At 36.1% G+C, this 27,483-nt stretch overlaps 1 long non-coding RNA gene across 1 annotated transcript; it reads left to right on the top strand.

Annotated features, from left to right (window-relative positions):
* On the top strand, window positions 360–2,318 carry LOC109845013. Its single transcript, XR_002248192.1, has 4 exons — window positions 360–436; window positions 536–645; window positions 1,971–2,028; window positions 2,108–2,318. It is a non-coding gene; the product is annotated as an uncharacterized LOC109845013 (long non-coding RNA).

Genomic DNA, 27,483 nt, shown 5'->3' on the forward strand with positions numbered 1-27,483 from the left:
AGATATTGGAGGTAGTCAGGTGTGGGGACTTCAAACCTGTTTTAATGGCAGTGAATATGGGTTAATTGGATCAGTGATCATTGGTATGTTTTAATTGCTTTTATAACTGTTGATACATGAACTTTCAAAACCCAAAATTCAAAAATTTCACAATCATATTTGTGAGGTAAAAAAAATTCCTCAAACCTGACTAGAAGCAAATCCATCAGTAGGACAAAGAAAGTCAATTCATATTTGCAATGGAACATAGTACATTTTACTGAAAGCTAAAGATAAAGTCAATTCATTTTATTGTGTACACTGCTGTTTGGTTACTTGTGCTCCCCTAATTTTGTTTCTATTTTATTCCCCTTTTACATCTCACATCCTTCCTATAGTTCAAAAGCAACACCAACTTCTGGTGACTTTATTGTTTTGTAATGCTGCTGCCATGGAGGTAACCATTTAGTTCTACTTCCACTTGCAATTCTTTGTACAGGTGAATGAACATTCTGCTACACATGAAACCGTGTAATTCTCTTGCTTATTAAAATAGGATCAAATTCCTCTAGATGATAATGGAAAGTTATGTCCAGAAAGAGGCTGCCAAGGCTCTTAACTGAGGCTCTAAACACCTCATACCAGCATGTTACTTGCTCTTCCAAGGTTGTAATTCTCTTGCTGTTCCTAGAGTTATAATCTTTGTAGTTGCGATATCTCATTTGTGTAGTAGAGCAGTATTTAATAGTAATGATGTAAGCAATTTAAATAATAACAACCATGTGACATGAAAGAACTTAAAGAAGGAAGAAATTAATAAGGCTAAACAAAAGTAAGAATATAAACATGTGTTCAGGATGTGGTCTGTAACAAGAACAATAACACGTGAGTGCAAAACCTCACCCTTCAGATATAACTAAGAAAATTTACTTCATGTAACAAGAACAATAACACGTGAGTGCAAAACCTCACCCTTCAGATATAACTAAGAAAATTTACTTCACGGTAGCCATCCTTTTAGCATAATTCCTGTGTGTGCATGAAACATATGGTAAGTTATTTAAAAATATTGGAACTGTTTTATTGATAGTCTCAGGCTATTATATTTTTGTATCAAGCAATTTATATTTCGTGGCAAAAAGAAAACCTGTCCTTTTGTATGGTGTGCTGCATTACTAAGCTTTCTCCATCAAAATTGGATCAAGTGTGAACTGGAAGGCAAGGTCTGTATCGTGTGCTGCATTACTAAGCTTTCTCCATCAAAATTGGATCAAGTGTGAACTGGAAGGCAAGGTCTGTATCGAAATGTGAAACAAATACTATGACCTGATAAAATTGGATCAAGTGTGAACTGGAAGGCAAGGTCTGTATCGAAATGTGAAACAAATACTATGACCTGATAATTTGATAAAGAGGTCCTCTAATTAGGTGACACATTATTGGTTAAAGGAACAATTGATAATAGAGTTAGAAGAGTTTGCTATAAAATATATATCCTTAAAGGTCAACATTAACTATTAATTACAATCGACTTTTATTATGCATGCTTCCAAAATAATTGAATATACAATTATCATGGTGCTTACACTCTGTTCTTGACAGATTATGAAATGAAATTAAAAACAAACTCTTTGTACAGTTATTTTTGTTGAGGAATCTGCTCGAACATGCTCAACAACTTCTTCTGTTCAATAATGTTTAAGAAAGAGTTTCTGGCCTATTGGCGATATCGATATCACAATGTTCATGTCATGGAATCCATGTGATATCACAATGTTCATGTCATGGAATCCATGTATTGATAAAAAGAAGACAATAGTATGTTGTGTTCAATTAAAAATTCTCTTTATCCAGGTATCTAAATGATGCATGGAATGATTGTCCATATTGTACATTACTTTTGTAAAGGTGTTTTTATGTCCAGTTAGTTGCTAATCTTTTTGTTGTTATGAATTCTTTATTTACCTCTAACTTATTGAAACTTTTGTCAGGTTCATGATGGTCTTTTTGTTCCTATTACCACTGAAGAGCGAAAAAGAAACGATTGAAGTACATTTCTTCAGCTTTAATTTTTAGAGACCTTCACAATTTCTTTTTGCCTCACTCTATTATATTTGTTTTGCTTCAGCCTGAACTTGTGGACATCATCAATGTTGCCACAGTGAAGTCTGCTTAAGCGATGGTCTGTGTACAAGTTTTTGTGAAATCGTCATGTGTTCTTTAATTCTGCAGTTTTTCATTTTGAAGTTACATATTGTAGTAGTTTGCCTGAAAGTATGAGTTAAAGCGTACAAAAACAGGCTGCAAGTATTAATAAACATGTTTTTCTGTAAACATGCTATTTGTGTGTGAAATTTTTCTATAAAAGGTTTGGAAACTTTGTTTGTTAGTAACCTTTGGTTGGGCCTGTTAACAATGTATGTAACCAACCTGTCGGCAAGTAAGGGAAGGTGGCAGGGGATTTATGGTATCAGATGCTTGCTTCGTAATCCTATACTTCAAGCTGATATGTTTCAGGTTTAATATGAATCTATAAAAGAAACATGAATCTGTTACATTGTTCCTTCTTTCTATCAAAGAAACATGCACATCCCTATTCTTTTAGCCGAAATAATGCATCCCCCAGTAGTCAGATTCTCTCATTGCTCAGTATGTTTGGCATGCACATGCTCATATTCAAAGGCAGAACATAAGATTTATGTTGTTATATTCCACTTTGACTTTTGTATATACACTAAAGTCATTGGGTCTACGACGGTAGATAATCTTTTCATAGTTACAGTAAACCTATTTACTATATATAAACTGAAACAATTAATCTACTGTAAATTTAAGTAGCCTAGTTGGTATAATCCTCCTCTATAAAATCAAACATCCCATGTTCAATCAATTCCCTTAAACTTCCACCTTTTCTCAACCTTTATTTATTTCATTATGAGTAGGGGTGTCCAAAAAGCCCGGAGCTCGGGCCCGGCCCGGTGTCCGGCCCGGGCCCGGCCCGGTGTCCGGCCCGGGCCCGGCCCGGGCCCGGAACAGTGTTTAGGGAAAGTGGGGTAGGGGAGAGAGTATGAGAATGAGAGAGATACAGAGAGAGAGATACAGAGAGAGAGATACAGAGAGAAATACAGCAGAGAAAAAATATAGGAAAAAATACCCCTTTAAAAATAATTTAAAAATATCATAAAATTTATTCAAATAAATATTAAAAATTTATGGTTAAAATAATAATAATAATAATAATAACAATGAATAATATCTCATACTAATATACTATCCTATAATCTTTTGTATTTTCTAATACTTCCAACAAATGGCTTCTGGGTCTGATTATGAAGAGCAACATGCAACTCCTACCGATCCAGAGATGAGTCCTCCTACAACAACTCCTCATCCTACCGGTGTTAATCCTGAATCTGGTGGCGACGAATCTACGGCACCAAGAGCTCCAAAAAGGCCGAGGTCTGATGTATGGAATTTTTTTGAGAAGATAGACGTCACCAAGGATGAACACGGTAGGATCATCTCTCAGAATGCGAAATGTGCGTTGTGCGGCCAGATATTCAAAGCTCATCATAAGAGCGGCACCAACCATCTCAAACGGCATATTGAAAAACACAACAAAGGCCAAAATCTACAAGGTGATATCCGGCAGTCTATGCTTTCCCAATCATCCTCTTCAGGTACCCTCGGCAGTTGGAATTATGACGCTGCCCGAGCCCGGAAATGCGTAATCAGGTTTATTGTTCTTAAAAACCTTCCTTTTAAATTAGTAGAAGATGATGAATTTGAAGATTTATTTAGAGATGGTTTTTATCCTGCATTTACAAAATTTTCTCGTCAAACCTGTCAACGTGATATTTTAAAATATTATGTTGAGGAACAGGGAAAAATAATTTCTTATTTTAAAAATTTAAACTGCAAATTTTCTTTAACTTCTGATATTTGGTCATCTAGAGTGCAAACTGGTTATTTATGTATAACAGCACACTGGATTGATGAAAGTTGGAAAATGTTTAAAAGAGTTGTTTCTTTTATTGCAATTGAAGAGTCACACACTGGTATTAATGTTGCAAATTTAATTGTTGAAGAACTTATGAAACTAGAAATTGATCAAAGAATATTTACTCTTTCACTAGATAATGCAAGTAATAATAATGTAGCTGTTGATTTTCTGAAAATAACTTTGTCATTGCCATGTCATGGTGAGCTTTTTCATGTTAGATGTATCTGTCATATTTTAAATTTAATTGTTCAAAGTGCATTTTCTGAAATTAAACCCATGATAGAAAAAGTTAGAACAGTTACTAATATGCATAATGCTTCTGAAATGAGAATTAAAAGATGGAAACAATGTTGTAAAAGAAAAAATTATAAGCCTAGACTAATTCCAAAAGATGTTGACCATAGGTGGAATTCCACATATGCAATGTTATCTGTAGCAATAGAATATAAAGAAATTATAAATGATTTTATAAATTTTTATGCTTCTAGTTCTAGCTCTGGTAGTGCTTATGGAATAACTGAAGATGAATGGACAGTTATATGTAAATTAAATGAGATGTTACAAGTTTTTTATGATGCTACTATGTTATTATCTGGTTGTTATTATCCAACTATTACTTTAGCTGCTTTACAAATTTTAAATATTCAAAATTTTTTTACAAAATATCGTATGGATGATATTTTTGGAAGTATAATTTTTGAAATGGAGAGTAAATTTAATAAGTATTTTAGGCCTATTCCTCATATTTTTGGTATTGGTGTTCTTATTGATCCATGCTTGAAGGAAATTGGCCTTCGAAGTTTGTTACAATCATTGTATGGTGGACAGATTATAGACTTAGATGATGGATCCACCCTTACTGCTACTACTCATTATTTAGCTATTAGAAATTATTTTTAAACCTTATATGATGAGTATGCAGCTAGATATGGTGTAGCTACACAACAGTCTTCAGCTTCGGCACCTTCAGCTTCGAGCACAGGTCGAGGTAAAAGTGTAAGTTTTGATAGGTATGCAATAGTAGCTGAACTAACTGGTGGATCTGGAACTTCATCGGAATTAGATGTTTCTGAAATAGATGAATATTTTTCTGCTTCTTTAGTTAGATGTCAAGGAAATGCTTTAGATATTTTGCAATGGTGGAAAGTATATGGATCAGTTTCATATCCTATACTTTCCACCATGGTTCGTGACTTACTATCAGTGCAGGTTTCGACTGTAGCCTCGGAATCCGCTTTCAGCACAGCAGGACGTTTGATCGACGACCACAGGACATGCTTAGATCCGTATACTGTACAAGCGGTGATGTGCTTACAGGATTGGTGGAGATACGAGAAGCGAACACAAGGCATCGAACGGATTGCTATGATTGAAGATAAATTTGAAGAGTTAGGACTAGCAGATAGATATAATGATTAGATAATATTCATAAAATTGTAATTTTGTTTTCTTAGCTTTAAATTTGAATTAAATTATTTCGAAAAAAGTTGCAAATGATAGTGATATGGGTGAGTAGGTGCCAACCTAGTTGGGATGTACTCATCTATTGTGATGCGACGAATTTCGAAATAAATTTATACTTGTAAAGGATTTGTAAAGGATTTACCGATTATTAATAAAGAAGTTATTTTTATCATTTTTTTGTACTTGTAATTTATGTCATTTTATTTCAATCTATTAATTAAATTTATGAATTTTTTATAATAATTTATGGTTTATGGTTTTGTTAAAATTTTAAAAAAAAATTCTAAAAAAAAATCAAACCGGGCCGGCCCGGTGTCCGGCCCGCTCAGGCCCGGGTCCGGGCTTGGGTTTTGCCCGGCCCGGGCCCGGTTTTCCGGCCCGGGCCGGGCCGGGCCGGCCCGGCCCGGATGGACAGCCAGTTCAGCTCATACAAATGATGAAAATAAAGGAATTTGTTTTTAGTCTCATGTAAATTTTCAGAAATCTTTTTCTATGTGCTCTTTAAAGTTAATGACTCACCTCCTTAACAGTTTCATATTCTCAATACAAGGAGTCTTTTGTTGAATATAACTCGTTTCATTCTAATTAGTATACTTGGATGAGATAATCATCGAAATTTACTATAAAGTACCCAATCTGAAAATTTAATGAGGGTTCAAGCGAAAGAGATCGACAAAAACAACAAAAATTATCCAAAAAAATTTAATAGTCTGTAACACAATTTTTCATTGAAATAAGCACTAAGAGCATACATCGGGCTAGGGATGGCAAAATGGACCCAAAACCAATTGCTCACCTATACCCACCCGTCAAATGAACCATCCAAACCCACCCATTTAGTTAAATGAGCCATAAATGGGTGAGTATAGTTTCTATTAAAGATAAATGAGTCATTAATGGACGGGTTATTACTCACCCATTTACCCGTTTAGATGAATATTGTTTTAAAAACACCCTCAATGCTTCAACAATTACAAAACTTATTTTTAAAAGTTAAAAATTTTAGAAAACACTTAAAATGACTAACAACCCCTTAAAATTTTGAGATTTGCAAAAAACACCTTCAAAGTTTAAAATATTATAGAAACACCCTCAAGAGTTAAAAATTATAAAAAAACTATCAAAATTTTCTAACATCGCAGATGACACATGAAATTCAAAAATTACCAATAGCCCCTTGAAATTTTATAATTTGCAAAAGATACCCTTAAAAGTTATAAAAAATTAGAAAAACACCCTCAAGACTTCAAAATTACCAAACAATCTTAGAGTTTTCTAAACTTGCAAGTGACATATGAAATCTAAAAAATTTCAATAGTCCCCTATAAATTTAAAATTTGCAATTAACACCCTCAAAGTTTAAATTTTTAGAAAAACACCCTTCATAGTTTAGAATTACAAAACCATCCTGAAATTTCAAAACCTACAAATGAGTTTCAAAACCTACAAATGAAATCCAAAAATTACTTACAGCCCCCTATAAATTTATAATTTATAAAAAGCACCCTCAAAGTTTAAAAATTGTAAAAAGCACCCTCAAGAGTTCAAAACTATAAAACAATCTTAGAATTTTCTAAACTTGCAAATGACACATGAAATCTCAAAAAATTCGGTAGTCCCCTATAAATATAAAATTTGCAAGTAACACCCTCAAACTTTTAAAAATTGCAAAAAATACCCTCAATGATATATAAATATAAAAAGTAGGCGCTCATAATTCTTCGTCGGCAGGAGATATATACGTGTGCGGCCAAGTTATTGCTGGTTTCCTGCAAGTTATTGCCGGTTTAATGCAATTTTAGAAGTTATTGTCGGTTTCCTGCAAAATGCTGAAGTTCTTGGGGGTTTAGTGTAATTTAGCCATACTATTACATAGAATAGGCAGTTTAACGAGCTTTTGACTTGTTACTTTGAATCTCAAATCTCGTTCCATATCTATTACATAGAATAGGCAGTTTAACGAGCTTTTGACTTGTTACTTTGAATCTCAAATCTCGTTCCATATTAGCATTTGTTAATCAAGATTTTTTGACTTGTTACTTTGAATCTCAAATCTCGTTCCATATTAGCATTTGTTAATCAAGATTGTCGCTATCGTTTGGTAATTAACCAGATATCTTAAACCTTGGTTGTGTAGGTGATTGATGCTATGATATTGGTTTATGTACTTTTTCCTTCCCGGTTGAATGATGTTCTCAAAACTAATGCTTCTCCATTGTGACATGCTTTGAGCTTGTATGAATGCTACATTACAAAATTGCAAAATTTTATGATCAGTCTGCATGTACGTACTGTGCATATTCGTACTGCTGAGACGGAGAATTATAAGAACGCATATGATTTGAGGGACCTTACAGCGATTTCAATGATTTAATGGATTAATCTCAAATTATTGAATTTAAAGGATTGGTAACCTTAATTGCACGTACAGCCTCTGACACTCTAAAAGTGGTTAGTTATTTGTAATTATTCCTTACAATTTATGCCACTAAATATGATAAGCCAAAATAAGAAGCCAACCTGCAAACTTTTATTCTCTTTGGATGGAATTGTAAAATATATGTACATGAAAGAGGAGGACATCGCATGTTATAACTCCATAGCCAATATGTGCATATATGAAGGAAGAGAATTCTTAGCATGCTATTATTGCTCAATAGACAATGTGTGTAAATGAAAAAAGAGATATTGCAAAAAAAAACCCTGAAACTTTACAGAAAATCCCCTAAAAATTTACAGAAAACCCGTAAAAGTTTACAGAAACCCCGCAGAAAGTTCACAGAAAAACCCCTGAAAGTTTGTCAAAAACCCCTGAAAGTTTACAAAAAAATCCCTAAAAGTTTGCAAAAAAAACCCCTAAAAGTTTACAGAAAACCCCCTGAAAGTTTGTAGAAAACACCTTAAAAGTTTACAGAAAACCCCCTGAAAGTTTACATAAAACCCCTGAAAGTTTGTAGAAACCCCCCTGAAAGTTTACAGAAAAACCCCTGAAAGTTTACAGAAAAACCCTTGAAAGTTTGCAGAAAACCTCCTGAAAGTTTACAGAAAACCCCCTAAAAGTTTACAGAAAACCCCCTAAAAGTTTACAGAAAACCCCCTAAAAGTTTACAGAAACCCCCCTGAAAGTTTACAGAACCCCCCCTGAAAGTTTACAGAAAACCCCCTAAAAGTTTACAGAAACCCCCCTGAAAGTTTACAGAACCCCCCCAGAAATTTCACAGAAAACCCCCTAAAAGTTTTCCAAAAACCCCTGAAGTTTGCAAAAAGAACCCCTGAAAGTTTGCAAAACACCCCCTAAAAGTTCACAGAAAACCCCCTAAAAGTTAAAAAAAAACCCTAAAAATTTATAAAAAACCCCCCTAAATGTTTGCCAAAACCCCTGAAAGTTTGCAAGTAGATCCCTGAAACTTACATATATATATATATATATATATATATATAGAAGCATCATAATCATAACTAAATGGGTTATTGGGTCACTCATAAACCACCATTTAGTAAATGAGTGGTTAAGAATTGACCTATTTAGCAAATGCTAAATTAAATGGGTCATAAATGATCAAATGGTCATAAATGTGCTCACCCATTTATGACCCAACCAAGACCACCCATTTGACATCCCTACATCGGGCTTAAATGATCGTCCCAATGGCGCATGAAGAGAATAATATATACATTAATCTTTAAAACTTCCCTTGCTTTAGGTGCCGAGGATAAACAGATCTTTGGTACATCATTAATACAATGAATCCGTACCCAATATTTCTTAGTAAACACGGTAGAAATGTTCTTATTTCAGCTTCATTAGAGGGAGCATGGAATATATCGTTCCAATTTTCCTGCTTCTTTATTTCAGATATAGAAAAATTTGAACACTTCTTTTTTGATCCAAAATCCATGGAACTGAACATCAATTAAGACATTACGTCTTAGTTTGATTGAATTACATCCAATATGAATGACTAACAAACCAAAATATCACTTATTTCAATAATTAATCACATTGTCTTTGATCAAAAAGTGATTACTCTGGAAAAAAAACTACCATGCATTGGTGTATTATTTTCCCCCCTCAATAGAGACGGACAATGATGAAAAGTCTTCAGTAACTGAAACAAAACGTCACACGTATACGAAGAGGGGTGAGCATGGGCCTGTCCATCCGGCCCGGCCCGGCCCGGCCCGGAAATCCGGGCCCGGGCCGGGCAAAACCGGGACCCGGACCCGGACCCGGGTACACCGGGCCGGGTCCGGGCCGGGTTCCGGGCTGGCCAGGGTGATTTTCCCTTTTTTTATTTTTTTTATTTTTTTTTATTTTTTTCCAAAATTTTTTAATGTTATTTAACTAATAAATTATAAAAAAAAGACAAGAAAAATAACAAAAACAATAATTTTATTAATTACTTAAAATGACATAAATTACAAATAAGAAATGATAAAAACATATTCTTTATTAATAATTGATAAATCAGTTACAAATTACAAGTACAAATTTATTTTGGAATTAATCGCATCACAATAGATAAGTAAATCCCAACTAGGTTGGCACCTACTCACCTATATCACTATCATTTGCAATTATTTCCAAAATAATTCTTTACAAATTGTAAGCTAAGATATAAAAACTACAATCTATTCTTTATATCTATCTGCTAGTCCCAATTCTTCAAATTTATCTTCAATTCCAGCCATTCGATCGATGCCTTGCGTTCGCTTCTCGTACCTCCACCAATCTTGTAGGCACATCACCGCTTGTACAGTATATGGATCCAAGCATGTCCTGTGATCGTCGATCAAACGACCTGCTGTGCTGAAGGCGGATTCCGAAGCTACCGTCGAAACCTGCACTGTTAGTAAGTCACGAACCATGGTGGAAAGTATAGGATATGAAACTGATCCATATACTTTCCACCATTGCAAAATATCTAAAGCATTTCCTTGACATCTAACTAAAGAAGCAGAAAAATATTCATCTATTTCAGAAACCTCCGATGATGACGATCCAAGTCCAGATCCACCAGTTAGCTCGGCTACCATTGCATACCTATCAAAACTTACACTTTTACCTCGGGCTCGGGATGAGCTCGAAGAAACCGAAGCTGCAGACTGTTGTGCAGCTACACCATGTCTAGCTGCATACTCATCATATAAAGTTTGAAAATAATTTCTAATAAGTAAATGATGAGTAGTAGCATTCAGGGTGGTTCCATCATCTAAGTCTATAACCTGTCCACCATACAATGACTGTAACAAACTTCGAAGGCCAATATCCTTCAAGCATGGATCAATAAGAACCCCCAAACCAAAAATATGAGGAATAGGCCTAAAATACTTATTAAATTTGCTCTCCATTTCAAAAACCATAGGTCCAAAAGTAGCATCCAAACGATATTTATCAAAAAAATTTTGAATATTTAAAATTTGTAAAGCAGCTAAAGTAATGGTTGGATAATAACAGCCAGATAATAACATGGTAGCATCATAAAAAACTTGTAACATTTCATTTAAATTACATATAACTGTCCATTCATCTTCAGTTATTCCATAAGTGCTACCAGAACTAGAACTAGAAGCATAATAGTTTATAAAATCAGTTATAATGTCTTTATATTCTATTGCTACACTTAACATTGCATATGTGGAATTCCACCTATGGTCAACATCTTTTGGAATTAGTCTAGGCTTTACATTTTTTCTTTTACAAAATTGTTTCCATCTTTTAAGTCTTTGTTCAGAAGCACTATGCATGTAAGCAACTGTTCTAACCTTTTCTATCATGGGTTTAATTTCAGTAAATGCACTTTGAACAATTAAATTTAAAATATGACAGATGCACCTAATATGAAAAAGATCACCATGACATGGCAATGATAAAGATGATCTGATAAAATCAACAGCTACATTGTTATTACTTGCATTATCTAGTGAAAGAGAAAATATTCTTTGTGAAATTTCTAATTTCATAAGTTCTTCAATTATTAAATTTGCAACATTAGCACCAGTATGTGACTCTTCTATTGCAATAAAAGAAACAACTCTTTTAAACATTTGCCAATTTTCATCAATCCAGTGTGCTGTGATACATAAATATCCAGTTTGTGCTCTAGATGTCCAAATATCAGAAGTTAAAGAAAATTTACAGTTTAAATTTTTAAAATAAGAAATTATTTTTTCTTGTTCTTGCTGATAATATTTTAAAATATCACGTTGACAGGTTTGACGAGAAAATTTTTTAAATGCAGGATAAAAACCATCTCTAAACATATCTTCAAATTCATCATCTTCTACTAATTTAAAAGGAAGGTTTTTAAGAATGATAAACCTGATTACGCATTTCCTGGCTCTGGCAGCGTCATAGTTCCAACTACCGAGACTACCAGAAGAGGAGGATTGAGAAATATCTGTGACGCCCCTGGGTTCACACAAGGCTGCAGTCCAAGGTGAAACCAAGAATGTCAAACCTGCCATGCACCACACCGTGCAATAACATGTTTCACCATCACAATTCTATCACTCTAGTAGAGTCAATAACAGGTGTAGGTACAAAAGCAAGTAAGAAATCATACAAGAGATAACTGATGAAATGATAGAAGTCAAAATACTATTTCATAATCCAACATTACAGAAATCCAAAGTCAATGTCTGAAATGAATAAACTGGAGTTCTTAACAAGTCTCAAATCATATATGTATAATTAATTGTCCTAAAACTAAGGGGGATTTTAGTACCTAGGAAATTTCAACACGAGCATAGGTACGTCGAGCGAAATAATCCAAACAAGGAAACCCTCATGTATATACCTTGTATCTCAAATTGAAAATCCCTAAGTACCAAACCCATAATCTAATACATGAACAATAATAAAAGAAAACGAAACACATCTCTACTTTCAAACATGGTGTCATGTCAAACTCACATGAGTGTCATGTCAGAAAACGATTAAGTATCCAAAACATAGACTATATAGATTAAACGTCCAACCCATAGACTGCATGAAGTAAACGTCCAACTTATGGACTGAAAGTAACGAGTATCCAACGCATGGACTGAATATAACCGTTGTCCAACGCATGGACCGGATGTGACCGTTGTCCAATGCATGGACCGGATGTGACCGTTGTCCAACGCTTGGACCGGATGGTAATGCATATCCAACACGAGGATTAAATAGAAATGTATGTCCAACACGAGGACTAAGCAAAGTGAATGTCCAACACGAGGACTAAATAAAAATACATGTCCAACACGAGGACTAAGCAAAGTGAATGTCCAACACGAGGACTAAATAAAAATACATGTCCAACACGAGGACTAAGCAAAGTGAATGTCCAACACGAGGACTAAATAAAAATACATGTCCAACACGAGGACTAAGCAAAGTGAATGTCCTACACGAGGACTAAATAGAAATGCATGTCCAACACGAGGACTAAGCAAAGTGAATGTCCTACACGAGGACTAAATAGAAATGCATGTCCAACACGAGGACTAAGCAAAGTGAATGTCCAACACGAGGACTAAATAAAAATACATGTCCAACACGAGGACTAAGCAAAGTGAATGTCCAACACGAGGACTAAATAAGAACTTTACAAAATGTAAGTGTCGAAAATATGTATATATATGCACAAAAGATACACAAGGTCTCATGTCGCACGTGCCTCGACATGCGGATCAGTACTTGTGTCAACAGTCGACTCACATGTATAAATAACTCACTAACATAATAAATTGGTATCAAATAATTGAGGCGAACACTCAACATAGGAAAGATACATCACAAATCAACAGTGGCCAATACTATGTGGCGGTCGACCGCAGAGACCACTCCGGTCGACCGTTCACAGAGCCGAGATTCATTGGGCTCAAAACTGAGCGGCGATCGACAAATAGATAGCATCGCATCATCAATAAAAATAATTCACACAAATAATTCCAACAAATAATTTGGCTGCACCAATCTGGCTGCCTACGTACCCTCTTTCTCAAGGGATCAAGCCTCCCGTAGTTCATCAAAGATATTCATACAAATATATGCAACTCTAGTTTACCATTTATCACAACAAAACTAACACAATATGTCAATAGACCAAATCAGATCATAATCCCATTGGGATACACATATGCGTATTATAACATACTTATGACTATAAGTGTAACAATCGAGCGGCTCAAACTCCGCAAACACATCTCAAAACAACGCAAATAAACTTCAGAGAACAAGAAACTGAGGCAAACTGCCCAGGAAATGGTCTGCGCTACTGTTAGTAAAATAAGCATATCATTTGCTAGGAAAACTATTTTTAGAAATAGTTTTCTGTTTTGAAAACTAGATTCACACATCTTTCAAATGGAACTAGTTTGGTTAAATTTGGAATTAATTTGTTATCTCAAATATCCAGTTAATCATCATATATGTGCAGCAGTTTTCCTGCAAGACATGTTGTTGGTAAAAAGAGTATATCTTTCTCTATACAAATCATTTTATATATTTTCTTTCTGTTTTAGAAACTAGATTCACATATCTTTCATATGACACCAGTTTTATTCAATTTGAAGTTCAAAATCAAAACCAGATTTCAGTTGAGGTTGATCACACGGGTTGCAGTTTTCTGCATGACATGTCGTTACTAAAAAGACTATATCTTTCTCAATATAAATCCTTTTTAAGATTTTCTTTCTGTTTTAAAAACTAGATTCACATATCTTTCATATGACTCCAGTCTTGTTCAGTTTGGAGTTCAAAATCAAAACCAGATTTCAGTTGAAGTTGATCACACAGGTTGCAGTTTTCTGCATGACATGTCGTTACTAAAAAGACTATATCTTTCTCAATATAAATCCTTTTTAAGATTTTCTTTCTGTTTTAAAAACTAGATTCACATATCTTTCATATGACATCAGTTTTTTTCAATTTGGAGTTCAAAATAAAAATCAGATTTCAGTTCTATCATTGGATCAAAATTATCATCAAAATCAAATTTTTACTTTAACATAACAGTAAGCTTAAGCAAGCATAATATCGTTCATAACTTGTTAAAATTTCAACTAATTACTGGGAAGATTTGGGTAGGAGATAATCTTGCCTTAAAGACGTGTGCAAGTCTCTGAAGATGATATGAAACGACCGCTTACCGCCAAACACCACAGATCTCACATTTCCTTCGATGTTCGCCTCACGAACTCTCCCAAAAACACAAGATTTAAAGCTAGGGTTTTAGAGAGGAGGGTAGGGGCTGCTAGGGTTTGGTATTCTGATGAAGATAGATCTTTTTTCGTGCACCAACATGTTTTTATATAGCAACAAACCCGATTCAAAAAGCCCAAACCCGAAACCTATTAGAATCTGGAAACAACCCGTCAGTCTATGATAGTTTGGCTGTAACTTTCTCATACGAACTCGGAATAAGGTGATCTAAGATTTATTGGAAAGCTATTGAAGAGACCTACAACTTTACTGTTTTACATTTTTACAAATTTCAACTGTATCTATATGTAAAATGCATATACTTTTAACTGGTCGTTTTTCCCAGATTCAGGCACGTGTACGTGTGCATGATATCACTTCTATATTCACATATATACATTGAATTGATCTCAAATCAATTCCTATCATACTCAAATATTGATAAATATCATTTATCATAATATAACATATTTATTATTATTTATTATAAAATAAAAATAAAATTTTAAATTTTTAGGGTTTTACATGACCGTTGCCACCCGGGCCGGGCTCCGGTCCCGGGCTGCCCGGCCCGGACGTTGACCCGGCGGCGCACTGTACCGGGCCGGGCCGGGCGGCCGGGCTCCGGGCCGGGCTCCGGGCCGGGCCCGGACCAGCGGGTAAAATGGACAGCCCTAAGCATGGTTAGGTTCAAACCGAACAAACCGACTGAAGTGGTCAAAATTTGACAGTTCGGTTCGGTTTTTATTAAAGTTCGGTTCAGGTCGGGTTGAAGTTTTTTCAACCCGGACCGATCGAATTGTATTACTCATTCTAATTACTATTTACATCCGCTTAAACCTGACCCATTATAGTTCATCGGGGCCGGGCCCGGACCAGCGGGTAAAATGGACAGCCCTAAGCATGGTTAGGTTCAAACCGAACAAACCGACTGAAGTGGTCAAAATTTGACAGTTCGGTTCGGTTTTTATTAAAGTTCGGTTCAGGTCGGGTTGAAGTTTTTTCAACCCGGACCGATCGAATTGTATTACTCATTCTAATTACTATTTACATCCGCTTAAACCTGACCCATTATAGTTCATATAGAGTTACTTCTCTACAGCTTGATATATTTTTCTCTTGTGCAACCTGATAGTGATAAATTACCCTAACAATAGTGTCCTCTCCAATTCTAGGGCTTTTCATTATCTCTAGTTCTCTATCCCTCTCTATTACATATTTGCTTCTTTTACTTTGGACTAATCCACTTCGGAGATAAGAAACTTAAACCATAATGTTGATTCTAACATTTTTCCTGGTTTTTCTCCTCGATTGATGCATTTTTAGATTAAACTTCTCTTTGGATCAGACTTATAATTTTATAGAAACTATACCAAACATCCAAGTTATTACATATTTTTTTATTTACTTTGTCTATTAAATTGAGATCACTTTAATTCTTTATGTAAGTTTTCTCTAAAAAAATTATGTAATCTTTGGTAGTAGTAAGATTTTGATTTCTACATCTAATATTCAGTAGTATTTAATAGTTTATGAATTTCAATAAATTGAAGTGTAAAAGATTTTTTTATTCGTCAACACATTAGAAGTGAAATTGAATTTGGACATAACATTTGTATCAAAGTAAAAACCGAACAAACCGAACCGATTTGAATCGGTTCACTTCGGTTTTAAATGATAAGTAGTTCGGTTCGGTTTGCCAACTTTATTTATAAACCGAACTGGCCGACCGGTTGCACGACCCTACGCACAAACAACGCGGGGGCCCACGCTTTTCAGATAGCAAAACATTCAAAAAGCCCGCCCCCCCCCCCCACCAATGGTACTCTCTGTAATTATACCCGACATCTCACTGCCCCTATTTCCAACCCCGCTCACACCCTATATAAATCCGCCCACATTTCCTCCCGCTTGCCAAAACCCCAGCAACCCCCCCAAGCCTCTCCCTCCTCAACTTCTCCCTCAAGATCCCGTCACCGCCGCGTCAGCCACGATGTCCGCCACCACCAACAAGGCTCAACAGGAAGCATCAGCGCATGATGCAAGGCCTGGCACTCCTCCCAAAACCATCGGCCAGCGAGGCACCGACTCAGCCTCGACGACACGCTGGCAGGCGCTCGATATCGTTCAGCGGGACGAGGGGCCGCCTGCTACCCGCCGGGTGTACGTAGGCAAGTCCCCCGAGGAGTATCTGGTCAGCTCCGACCTGGTTGCCACCCGATGTTCCAGAACCTTCTGGAACGTTCGCGGGGAGGGCGGCGGGTCACCGGCGGTGATCGGAATGCGAGGTGGGTTCTTTTGAGCACCTGCTTTGGATGTTGGAGGACGCGGACCCGAAAGCCCGAGTCGCTTTGACGAGCTGGTGCGAGTTCTACGCCTGCTGAGTATCTTAAATAATATTCCTTTTCAAAGTATATTATCGAGACTTTTTAATTAGGGGGGCGATTGTGTAAAATTGTAGGACTAGCGGGGGGGCCAAGTGTAATAATTCGATGGTGAATTCTAAATTATTAACCCATGTACATTCTAATTGTTATGAGGATGTGATTGGGGGTTCGATTATCTGGTTTAATGCGGGTGGAAGGATTGTTGTGAAATTATTTTATGTAAAAAAAAAAGAAGATCATGAAGAAGGAAACTTGATGAATTTGATCTGCTTTGTCATTTGAGGGTTAATTTGCATCGATAATGAATATTGGTAAATTTGCATCGATCCTTTGTATTTTTTATTTTTAGAAAGATAAATTGCAAATAACGCTTCTGTCACTCGTGCTTTAAGGATTAGAAAAGTAAAATGTAGATGTATTATTTACAACGAAAGATATAGAATAACCGTGGAAAGAAAGAATTTTTTTTTTCTCCACTTAGATTACACGCAATGTCTTGATCTCATGAGTCTATTTGAGAGGCAACATGTCTTACAACCTTCATTGAGTTTACCTAATTAGAAAGAGATGCACGTTGAGCAGATTATGATTCTCTGTAGTTATCACCTAATTGGAGAAAGTCTATTTACCCTGATCTTCACTCTTTATTTCAATTTCAATGACTGTGATCGTGTCATGTACGATTATCAATATTATATTGAGACCATCGTGATCCTTTAAACCGTTGTTTTGATAACAATTATATATTGTAAAAGTGGTAATCTCACGTGGTATGATTGTAGCCCTTGAAATTTGAATTGAATAGATGATAAAGATTGTGATAATTGAACAATTTCCAATTACCACCTACTAAGGGAGCATCTATATCTGTATCGAGCTGCGCTGATTCATATGGCAAGCGATCGATATATATATATGTGACACAAGGCACAAGTGCTTTTTGGTATGCTCATTCGTTCGGTAAAAATAATTGGAAAATATGTAGCAGTTTCCACCCATCGTATTAATGGAGTACGTATACGTTGCATTTGATGTAAATGGTTCAATTTAGCATCAATTATCATCGAACCAAAACTGATCTTGACATTTAATACTTTTTCTGAACTATCGCAACGATCATCAATAACTTTTTGGAATATCTTGAAGGTGGTCAATTCGGTAGCTGAGCTAGATTATAAGTACGGACGATATATTTCAATTCGAACCTAATTAATTTCAATTATCCCTCTTTAATCTCTTGCAAATCGTCCCATCAGCCAGCTGAGCCGTGGGCTCCCACCTCCCAATCTAAACTCATGAGCTGCCTTCTCGTTATCATCACGAGGGAACTTAGTTACGCTAAACCATCTTTATCGAAATAAGTAGTTTTTATTTTGTTAATGGTATCCACACTTTTTTGGCTGTCCATCCTAATTAATTAAGTTCCCAGCCAATTGAGTTGTCGCAAGGACCAATTTTAGCCACACCCTCTCATGATTAATTATGGAGGATCGCATAACGATGTACTAGTACTTCCTCATCATGGTAATGTAATTTGATTTTTTTTTTAAATAATTAAAAAAAAGTCTTTTACAGCTTGAATATTATCCAAGAGTATCTCATGGAGTTCCCAGCATCTCATCTAATAAGAAGGGGAAAAAAATATGTTGTTATATCGCCCAAAATTTTCTACAAAGTCCCACACATTGATACCTAATTCATTAGCTAATTAATCACCGACGTGACATAAATAAAACTAATTGAGTTTTGACATGACAAAAATGCTCCTCGTGTCCCCACTCAAAGTGGTAGAGAACCAGGGGCATTTTAGGGTTTATGTTAGTTGGACAGTCATACATCCATGTAAGGGACCAGCCATGTGCATCGGCCGCATGAGCCGGACAACGCTTTTGGTCCCTTTCAACAAAGAAATACTGTCTCCAACTTTAAATACACTTAAAACATGTACACAAATATATTTTTTTTTAAATTTTTAATTTAGTGCCTTCATCAAATTTCATTAGTGTTGCTAATTTTTGAAGATTTCTTGGTCTTATCCGGAGCTAAAGGACAGAAAGAAATCATTAGCCACATGAGTTGTTCTCTAGGGAGCTCTATGACGATGAAGCTTTGAGCTTTTGAATATATATGTTGTTTGAATTAAATATGATTAGGTAATTTATTCAAAAAATTGTATATATAGCTGACACGTCACTTTTGTTTGCTGTACAAAAGTTTGTACCTTTAGCTACGGTTATATAATTAAAATATATATATATACAATTGTAATCTTTTTGCAACTACAATAGAAAAAAGGTTGCAATCGGCTTCAGCAAATTTAATTTGTAAAAGTACCCATTTATAGCAACATATATCCTTTTACATATGATACCACGCTGCTACAGTTAAACGCAATTTATACAAGAAAAACAGGCCCTTGGTGATGTTAGATTGGCTCAATGGGTAGCAAGATAAAATAGAATCTTTGCATGATTAAATAGAATCTCTTCATGGATTAAATAATCAAAGTCGGAGTGATTAATCTTAATGATTGTTCTGAGTTATTGAAAAGGGCAATTAGTTAATTTGGTCTGGTTAATTTACTTCGGTTGTGGGTCATTTTCCACGAGGGCATTAAAACTAGCTAGTCACTATAAAGGACTAGTTGAAGAACTTATGAAACAATTTTAATTAAAATTATAAAACAATGGTGGCTGCATACTTTGCTGACCCACCCTTAGACCTAAAATGCATGGGTAATATTTTAATATCAAGTAATATATTAGGGTACATAGCAGGTCAAGAGTAGATAAAACCACCAGTCAGAGTCAACGGGGTCGTAGGACTTGAAGGCAACAGCTTCCAACATTTTTTTTTACCAATGCAAGGTTTTAGCATGGACCTAAGCTTATTCCTTGCTCTTGAAATTTTGTAGGATTTTCTACGCTCGGATATAACAAATTGTTGTGTTACATTCTATTTTGCTCTGGCTGAGAGCTTGAAATAATTTTTAATTTTTTTTTTTTTGACAACATTCTGATTTAGAAAACTGATTAATTTTTGGCACCCTCGATTGTTTATTTTCTGTTAAGTTTATATCACATGCTCGATCGGCACGTAATCTGATTTAGATTTTGAGACTCCTGTAGCCATTATTAAGGCTCCTGAAATGAGCGAGAAGTTTTCTGAATTCTCACGTTATTAGAAAGCAAGAGATAAAACTTTTTTTGGGCACATCAATATTATTGCCACTGCTCAAGAGTACGGCGGCGGTGGGTCGGGTTTGTCTCCTTTATCCGATCCGATATATAGCAACTTAGCAAGACATACTTATCAACAAACAAATCAAAAGGGACAAACATATGGGGTCATTAAAAAGCATATATAGCAGTGCACAGTAGAGTCCAGATGGGATTTTGCTAAGTAGGTCCAAATTGAATTATTAGTGGCATACAGATGATCACAAATTAGAATGCACCTGGTCCATGGACCCTTTGTCTTGGGACCAGACTGCTCCTTGATATATCCAAACTGGTTTAGACCCCACCCTTTTTTTTTTTTTTTTTGGGTGAACAGAAACTGGATTAGACTTGGGTTGATCAAGTTGGGGTTGTGCCGTACAGAGATCGATGCTAATTAATTAATAGGAAAAAAAAATCTCTATGTTCATAGATAACTACTAATAGATGTAATTTGGCACCCAAACCAATTTCTCTAAGTTTGATTACATAAACATCAATGAATTTGTTGGGTGAGAATTGTGGAACACAAGCCAATCAATAACATTTACAATTATTACATAGACACAAATCGTGAAAATTAACACATGCAAATGATCTGATATCGTCTCTTTGATGCTTTAAGTTATAGTATCTCTAGGAGGAAGTCTTATGATTTTGAGATTCGATCTTTTGTACCTTCCTTCCGTTGAACGAGAAGGGAGATTTAATTATATATTTGTCACCGCAATTGGATTCAGAAAACGTTGTACGTGTTGCGTTACCAGCTGGTGCTGCAATGATCATGTTCCATAGGTGATTACCTGTTAGCTTCAGAATCTTCAGGATTGCCGAGATTCTATGAGTTTTTTTTATCAGATTGATTTTAATCGTGTGAAAAAAGGTAGTACGAAGTATACTGTTAACGAACAACATAATATATAATAGTTACGCATGGAAAAAAAAACCAAAAATGAATGTGTATTTTCAACCTTAGATGGAATACTATATAAGTTAATAGAAAGATACCTTAAGAACACAAAATATGAGACCAATGGAGGAAACATGTGAGGTGTCCCCTCCCTATTACATAATGAGCTGGTCATGTCAGCTCATTATGCAATAGGAGGAGGATACTTCCACTTGTCCCCTCTATATATGGTCTCGTATTTTGGGTCCCTATAAGAACGCTGAAGTTGATATCACATTACGAGTAGAACGGTACTAATATAACACTACATACGCAGGGATCGATGTCAACAAAAGCACATGGATCGATCGAGATTGGACGGGCCTTATGGATGTTAGTATGAGCACATGCTGTGTTCCCCTGTCATCAAAACCTAATGCGCATAAGCAGTTGGTGCGTAGCTCAGCACGAGAATCGAGTGAACAAAATCTCCCTCGTGTGGGCCAAATTTTTATGAACCCATCTTTCGAGAGAGAGAGAGAGAGAGAGAGAGAGAGAAACGTGCATGAAATGGAAATAATTGGGGATGATGTGACGTGGAAATGCATGGGCTAGAGATTGTGTTATCGTTGGCGAATAGTACTCCTGGCTAGAGTTGGACATGTGTGTAGAGAGAGAGAGAGAGAGAGAGAGAGAGAGAGAGAGAGAGAGAGAGAGATCTTGGGTGAGGATTTTGTTTATTGTATTATTATTGAAGATGCTTTCAGATATTAGGTATTATCTTCAACTTCAATTTGAATAGAAAAATCATTCGAATATGACCACTATATTAGTAAATAGGGTTAACTCCACATGCATACATGTACCCCTGACTTAATTGCTATCCGTGCAATTTCAATATTAGTTGCTGTAGACAGGCCCCAGGTTAAATTTCGGATTCTTTTATCCTTGCATAGATCCTCACTAATTTCACCCGTGGACAACATCGATCTGCAAAGATGAAACCATGCTAAAAATTAGCGATCGATATTGCTGACAATTGACCAGTGCAGATATTATACGTAAGGGTTTCCTAGACTTTTGTTTAGCCAAACGTTAGAACCACAATTAATGCTCGTTTATTATAATCGAACTAAATAAAACGAGCAATTGTAACCAAATACATGAGTTAAATAGTAATTTTAGTAATTTTAATTATATTTTTAAGTGTTAACAGCTATAGTTCTTCTTTATCTAACGCCAATAAAATGGTATATCCATCGCCCGACTTTTGTTTTTTTTTAATAAAATGATATATCCATATTTCCTTCGCAATGAGTATATTTGTGTAATAGAAATAGGCAAGTTAGGCTTTGTTGTGTGATAAAAGGCAGGAGAAAGCCGATCTATTTCAGTGTTTATTTCTTTTCTTTTTTCGTTTCCTTTGTTATTTTTTATTTCAGTGTTCATTTCTTTTTTCCGGTTTTTTTGTTAATTTTTTGCTTCTTTCTTTCCTAGTAATTTACTTCTCAAAAACCTCACGGGTCTTTTAATTTTTATATTGTCTGTGAACTCTACATAAGACTATAGGATTTTGAGCCCATCAAATTAGGTGGGCTGGCTCCTCCCACCTACCGTGGTTACCCGAAAAGGCCCTTAAGTAGGCTTATTAAGCCCAGTTGGCCTCCTCTTGAATACATCCAGCTGCCTCATTTCCTTGTAAGACCAAAAGGGGAAGCTCAGACAATAGAAAGTAATTCAATCAAAATTTTGATTCGTGTATAAAGAAAGCATTTTCATTTGACTTTTTCTTCATACTTCTACCTTTTCAAGGTATTCGTCCTATTTCGGTAGAATTATTTCAGTACAATGGCAGACTTGCGGATAGGGAACTATACCAGCTACCTATCTAATTTATTGTAGAAATTCCTTGATCAACTCGGAAGATTTGATTGATTCTTAATTTAATTTTCATTAAAGAATGAATAATTTCATTTAATCAAATTATTAAATTAAGGGCTCGCTTTGACCGTTAGGGATGGACAACCCGTTCCCTGTCTAATATTGCATTCTATCTTATCATATCACATTCTGTTCTACGATATTTGAGAATCACCGTCAATACGTTGGCGTAGATCCGAGGTAATCCCTTGTAAATAGCCCTGTTATTAAACATACGATCTTAATTTCGTATTGTTTTCGTACAAAAATGAAAGAAAAAAAAGGCTCTTATTTGACTTGAAGGGTTGCAGCTGGATACTGTATTCAAAATATCCTAGAAAATAAAAAAAGGGAAACTCATCTGACAATAGAAAATAACTGTTATTAAAACATATATATGATCTTATAATTTCGTATTGTTTTCGTACAAAAATGAAAAAAAAAACAGAAAACAGAAAACACAAAAAGGGAAGGGGGGAGAGGAGCAGTGACGTAGCCAGGATAATTTTTTTGTCCTGGACGAAAAATTAGAGGATTGTGCCGAGCAAGAGGAGGTAGCATGCTTGTTAATGCTATGTCTCTTTAACTTAAAGAGTTCAGCTTGTTTGGCCTTACTGTATAGATTTGAGTTTGTTTGGCCTTGCTGAAAAACTTTATCGGAGTCACATGTAAACTTTTGTTGAAAAACTACTACACACTGTATATATTTTTTTCACTTAATTTCTTGCCCTGGGCAGTTCATGTGGCTCCGCCGCTAGAGAGGAGACAGAAGAAGAAAAATGGAAATACGCATTAATTAATTACATGATCACCTCCCTACCGTAATTATCCTCGAAGTTTGACTCCCATTCTCATCAGTTACCATCCTCTCCTCAAACCTCTTCACATCACAAGGTATCTTCAACACCCCAACGTTACTGAAGCCGTACTCTCTCTTCGACTCCTCGAGATATTCCAAAACGTCGGCATCGCTGAGTGAGCTCGCCCTGATCATAAACCGTCTCGAATCCGACCCGTACCCGACGCAAACGGGTACGTAGCCCTTCTTGGCCCGGATCCGCCGGCTCCTGCATCCTCCTCTGATTAGCTTGCTGGGTTTTAGTCCCATAACGGGCCGAAGGCTTGCCAGCGAGCTAGCGCTTGGTTTTTTGGTCGATGTCTTAATGTTGGGTTATATAGAAAATGACTTATTAATTAGAGGTTTGGTACGTCCTTTACTGCTACGGAGTTCACCTTTTTGATGTTGATGGATTTGAGATATCAGGAGATTTATGTGACGCGGGATGTAATCTAAAGGTGGCAACGGGTCGGATTTAGGTCGGGTTCCATCGGATCCGTTTCAAGGGAACGGTACCTTCTTTTTATTCCTCCGCTTTCCTTGAAATAAAAAAGACAGAGTCTTATCAGAACCTCCTAACCATTCGGGCCACGGCGGTTACCAATACAAGAAGGTAAACTTAATAGCTTGTACTCACCTGCGAAATCATATTATCGATTGATTTAGTAAATATCATCCTGCGAAATATCCAAAAGATGGGGATTGTCTTGCTCTCTTTGTATATCACTGACCGGGTTCGGGTTATACGTACTAAAAAAATTCTCACCTGTGTCCAGTAAGAAAGCAACCCTAAAAAGTAAATAAACTTGGCTTGGTCGCGCAAATTTTACTATAACATGGACTCCTTTCATTCGACGGAACGTTGCCTTAATACTCAAGACGTTGATGTGGATCTATTACCTAACCCTGACCAAACCCGATAACATAAATAATATCGGTTCCCTATTAACAGTACGGAACAATGCCACGTACCTCAATGCTTGAAGTATACAATCTTCTTCACTTTTTTTTTTTTTACTAATTGATGTAATGGCGTTAAAAATGCTCTGGCTTTTTCATGGGATTCGTTTTATTTATACTTCATCGGAGTGCGGTAATTTTCTTACGCTCCATTAAAATTTAGCGGTCCGTGAAAAGTTTCCATGCTGAGATGCATCATACATGGGTTAAGAACTGCTTGGGACAGGAATTTCCCTTGAACAAAAAATTATTTTAGGATACACGTGAAGGTGGGCCTTTACATGCGAGGGTATTAGAATTCCTAAGGAGCCTTAGGATGGCCTCGTGAAAATTTGTAGTTTATCAAATGGGCTTTGTAATCTTAAAATCCAAGTCTGGCTAATAAAGTTTGAACCAGCCCATATCAACGTTTTCACTAAAAGGCCCAACCATTGTATGTAAGTTATGCCCGGGGGGGAAAAACAAATAATATACGAACTTTCCCATAAAAGGGAATTCCTCGAGTTTTATATTATTTGATGTACATTTTTGGTGCCCAGCAGAAGATGAAAAAGGGAATTTTGCCAATGCTTTTGAAAAAAATATTATTTATAATACATATCTTTTTCAACTGAGCTTTTGTATGTATGGAAAGCAGCATATGGGAATCACTTAATAATAGTTTATAATTCTTTACCATCTATGGGGAAAGTCCAATATTCTGGACTAACTTTGGTATTATTCGCAAAAGTTATGCAATCCGTACACAATATAAAACCTAAAAAACCAATAGGTGCTTTTACAAACACCCACAGATTATTTTTAAAACCAACCCGCAGATTGTTTTTAAAAGCAATCCTTTAAACGAAGTACGAAGTTTAATAAACATGCAAATCTCTTTTTATGAAACATCATCATTTTATTGGTTATAGAAGGAGCAATATAAAAAATTACACCATATTAATCCTAGGTCCATTCAATAGTTATCCTATAGGACTAGTTACAATCCATTACTATGAGGTATGGTGTATTATAAGGATGAGTGGCACTACAGGCACACTCTCCACCACACTCTCCACCACACCCCCTCTCCTGCTACAGTGCAGGGGGGCCCACCTGAGATTTTTTAACCCCCTCTCCTGCTACAGTGCAGGGGGGCCCACCTGCGATTTTTTAAAAAATCTCAGGTGACCCCCCCTGCACTGTAGCAGGAAAGGGGATGTGGTGGAGAGTGTGATGGAGAGTGTGCCTGTAGTGTTATTTTATAAATATAACCCTTACGCTTGCGTATCAACACAAGAAGCTTTGAGATGACAAATTGTAACTACAAGGGTTATCCTGGAGCCTAGGTCATGAGTAGGTTGCTCATGTATATACTCAAACTATAGAGAAATTATACACTATAGAGCACCTTATGAGTTATATTATTTCACTTTCCTTCAGAATCACTAGTGCAAAATTGGAGATCATATTAAGCTTTATCTCAACAAACTAATTAACAGTACATTAACAAAAGAATGATCACTCTAATATAGATCATATTAGCTTTATCTCAAACGAAACATAGATTCTGTTAGCAGCCCACGAATTTAAAACAAGACCAATAAGGACTCATTCGAGGATTATATGATATCTCATTGGTTGAATAATTGATGATCAATTGAGCGCAGACAATCATCCGTCTAATTACTTGATCCCGTTATCTTTATCGTCATCAATAATTAACAACAAACACTTCAATTCAAAGCTCAGACGACCCCATGTTATAGACAATTTGTCCACAGTCAGTGATCACAAAGAAAAATTGTGCAAGACAAATGCTTGTTACAGATTCAAAAATTAGTGTTGGTTCCAAACAAGCAGCTTTATAAAATCTCAATATCATCTCACGAGAATATACCTTGATCGAAATTGGAGGAGGCGTCGGAGGTGGCAGAAGCGACCGGAGGTAGCGATGAGGAGGCGATAGCGGCGACGTGGAAGCGACAACGGCGACTACTCAGAAGCGCTGGCAACGCGGATACGGCTGCGGCGACGAGTCGGAGGCTGTTAGGGTTAAGGGGGAGAAAAGGGAATCAGGTTGGTTTGGGGGAAACATAGGTCACAAGGATCTCAAAATACATTTTTTGTGTTTTGAGAAAAACGATTATCTTTTGGGCTTTGTAAAGGGTCAGTCCAAAAAAACACCACAGTTACCAAACTTGTTTCATTATATTTTTAAAGAAAAAAAAAAGAAACAGAAAAAACACCTCGATTACCAAAGCGCTCTCTAAATAATTAAACCAATAAAGAAACTGGAGATCATACTCATCTTAACTTAAATCGTTCCTGCGGCTAACGTTATCGTGGCCGTGCCAAAAGTATATAACATATCAAGCTCCACGTCACCACCCCCATCTTAGTTTTTCCTTATTTAGGAAACGCCGCAACTCGCAGGCTCACGTTAAGCGCCATATTGTCGCTGATTCCACGTGGGGGCAAACTCGTAACTAAGACCAGCATCAGGCCCATTATTCGAGTAGGCCCCACCTGCTTTTTAAGTTAATAATGCCGTAGGATGAGACCGGCGGAGAACTTTCTGGAGAGGAATGAAAAAAAAAAAAAATTCTGCTCATAAATCAAATCTGGACCGTCTACCTCGCTCTGGATCGTACGGCTG

Source organism: Asparagus officinalis, chromosome 6, assembly GCF_001876935.1.
Source record: "Asparagus officinalis chromosome 6, Aspof.V1, whole genome shotgun sequence".
In the NCBI taxonomy this organism is placed as follows: Eukaryota; Viridiplantae; Streptophyta; class Magnoliopsida; order Asparagales; family Asparagaceae; genus Asparagus; species Asparagus officinalis.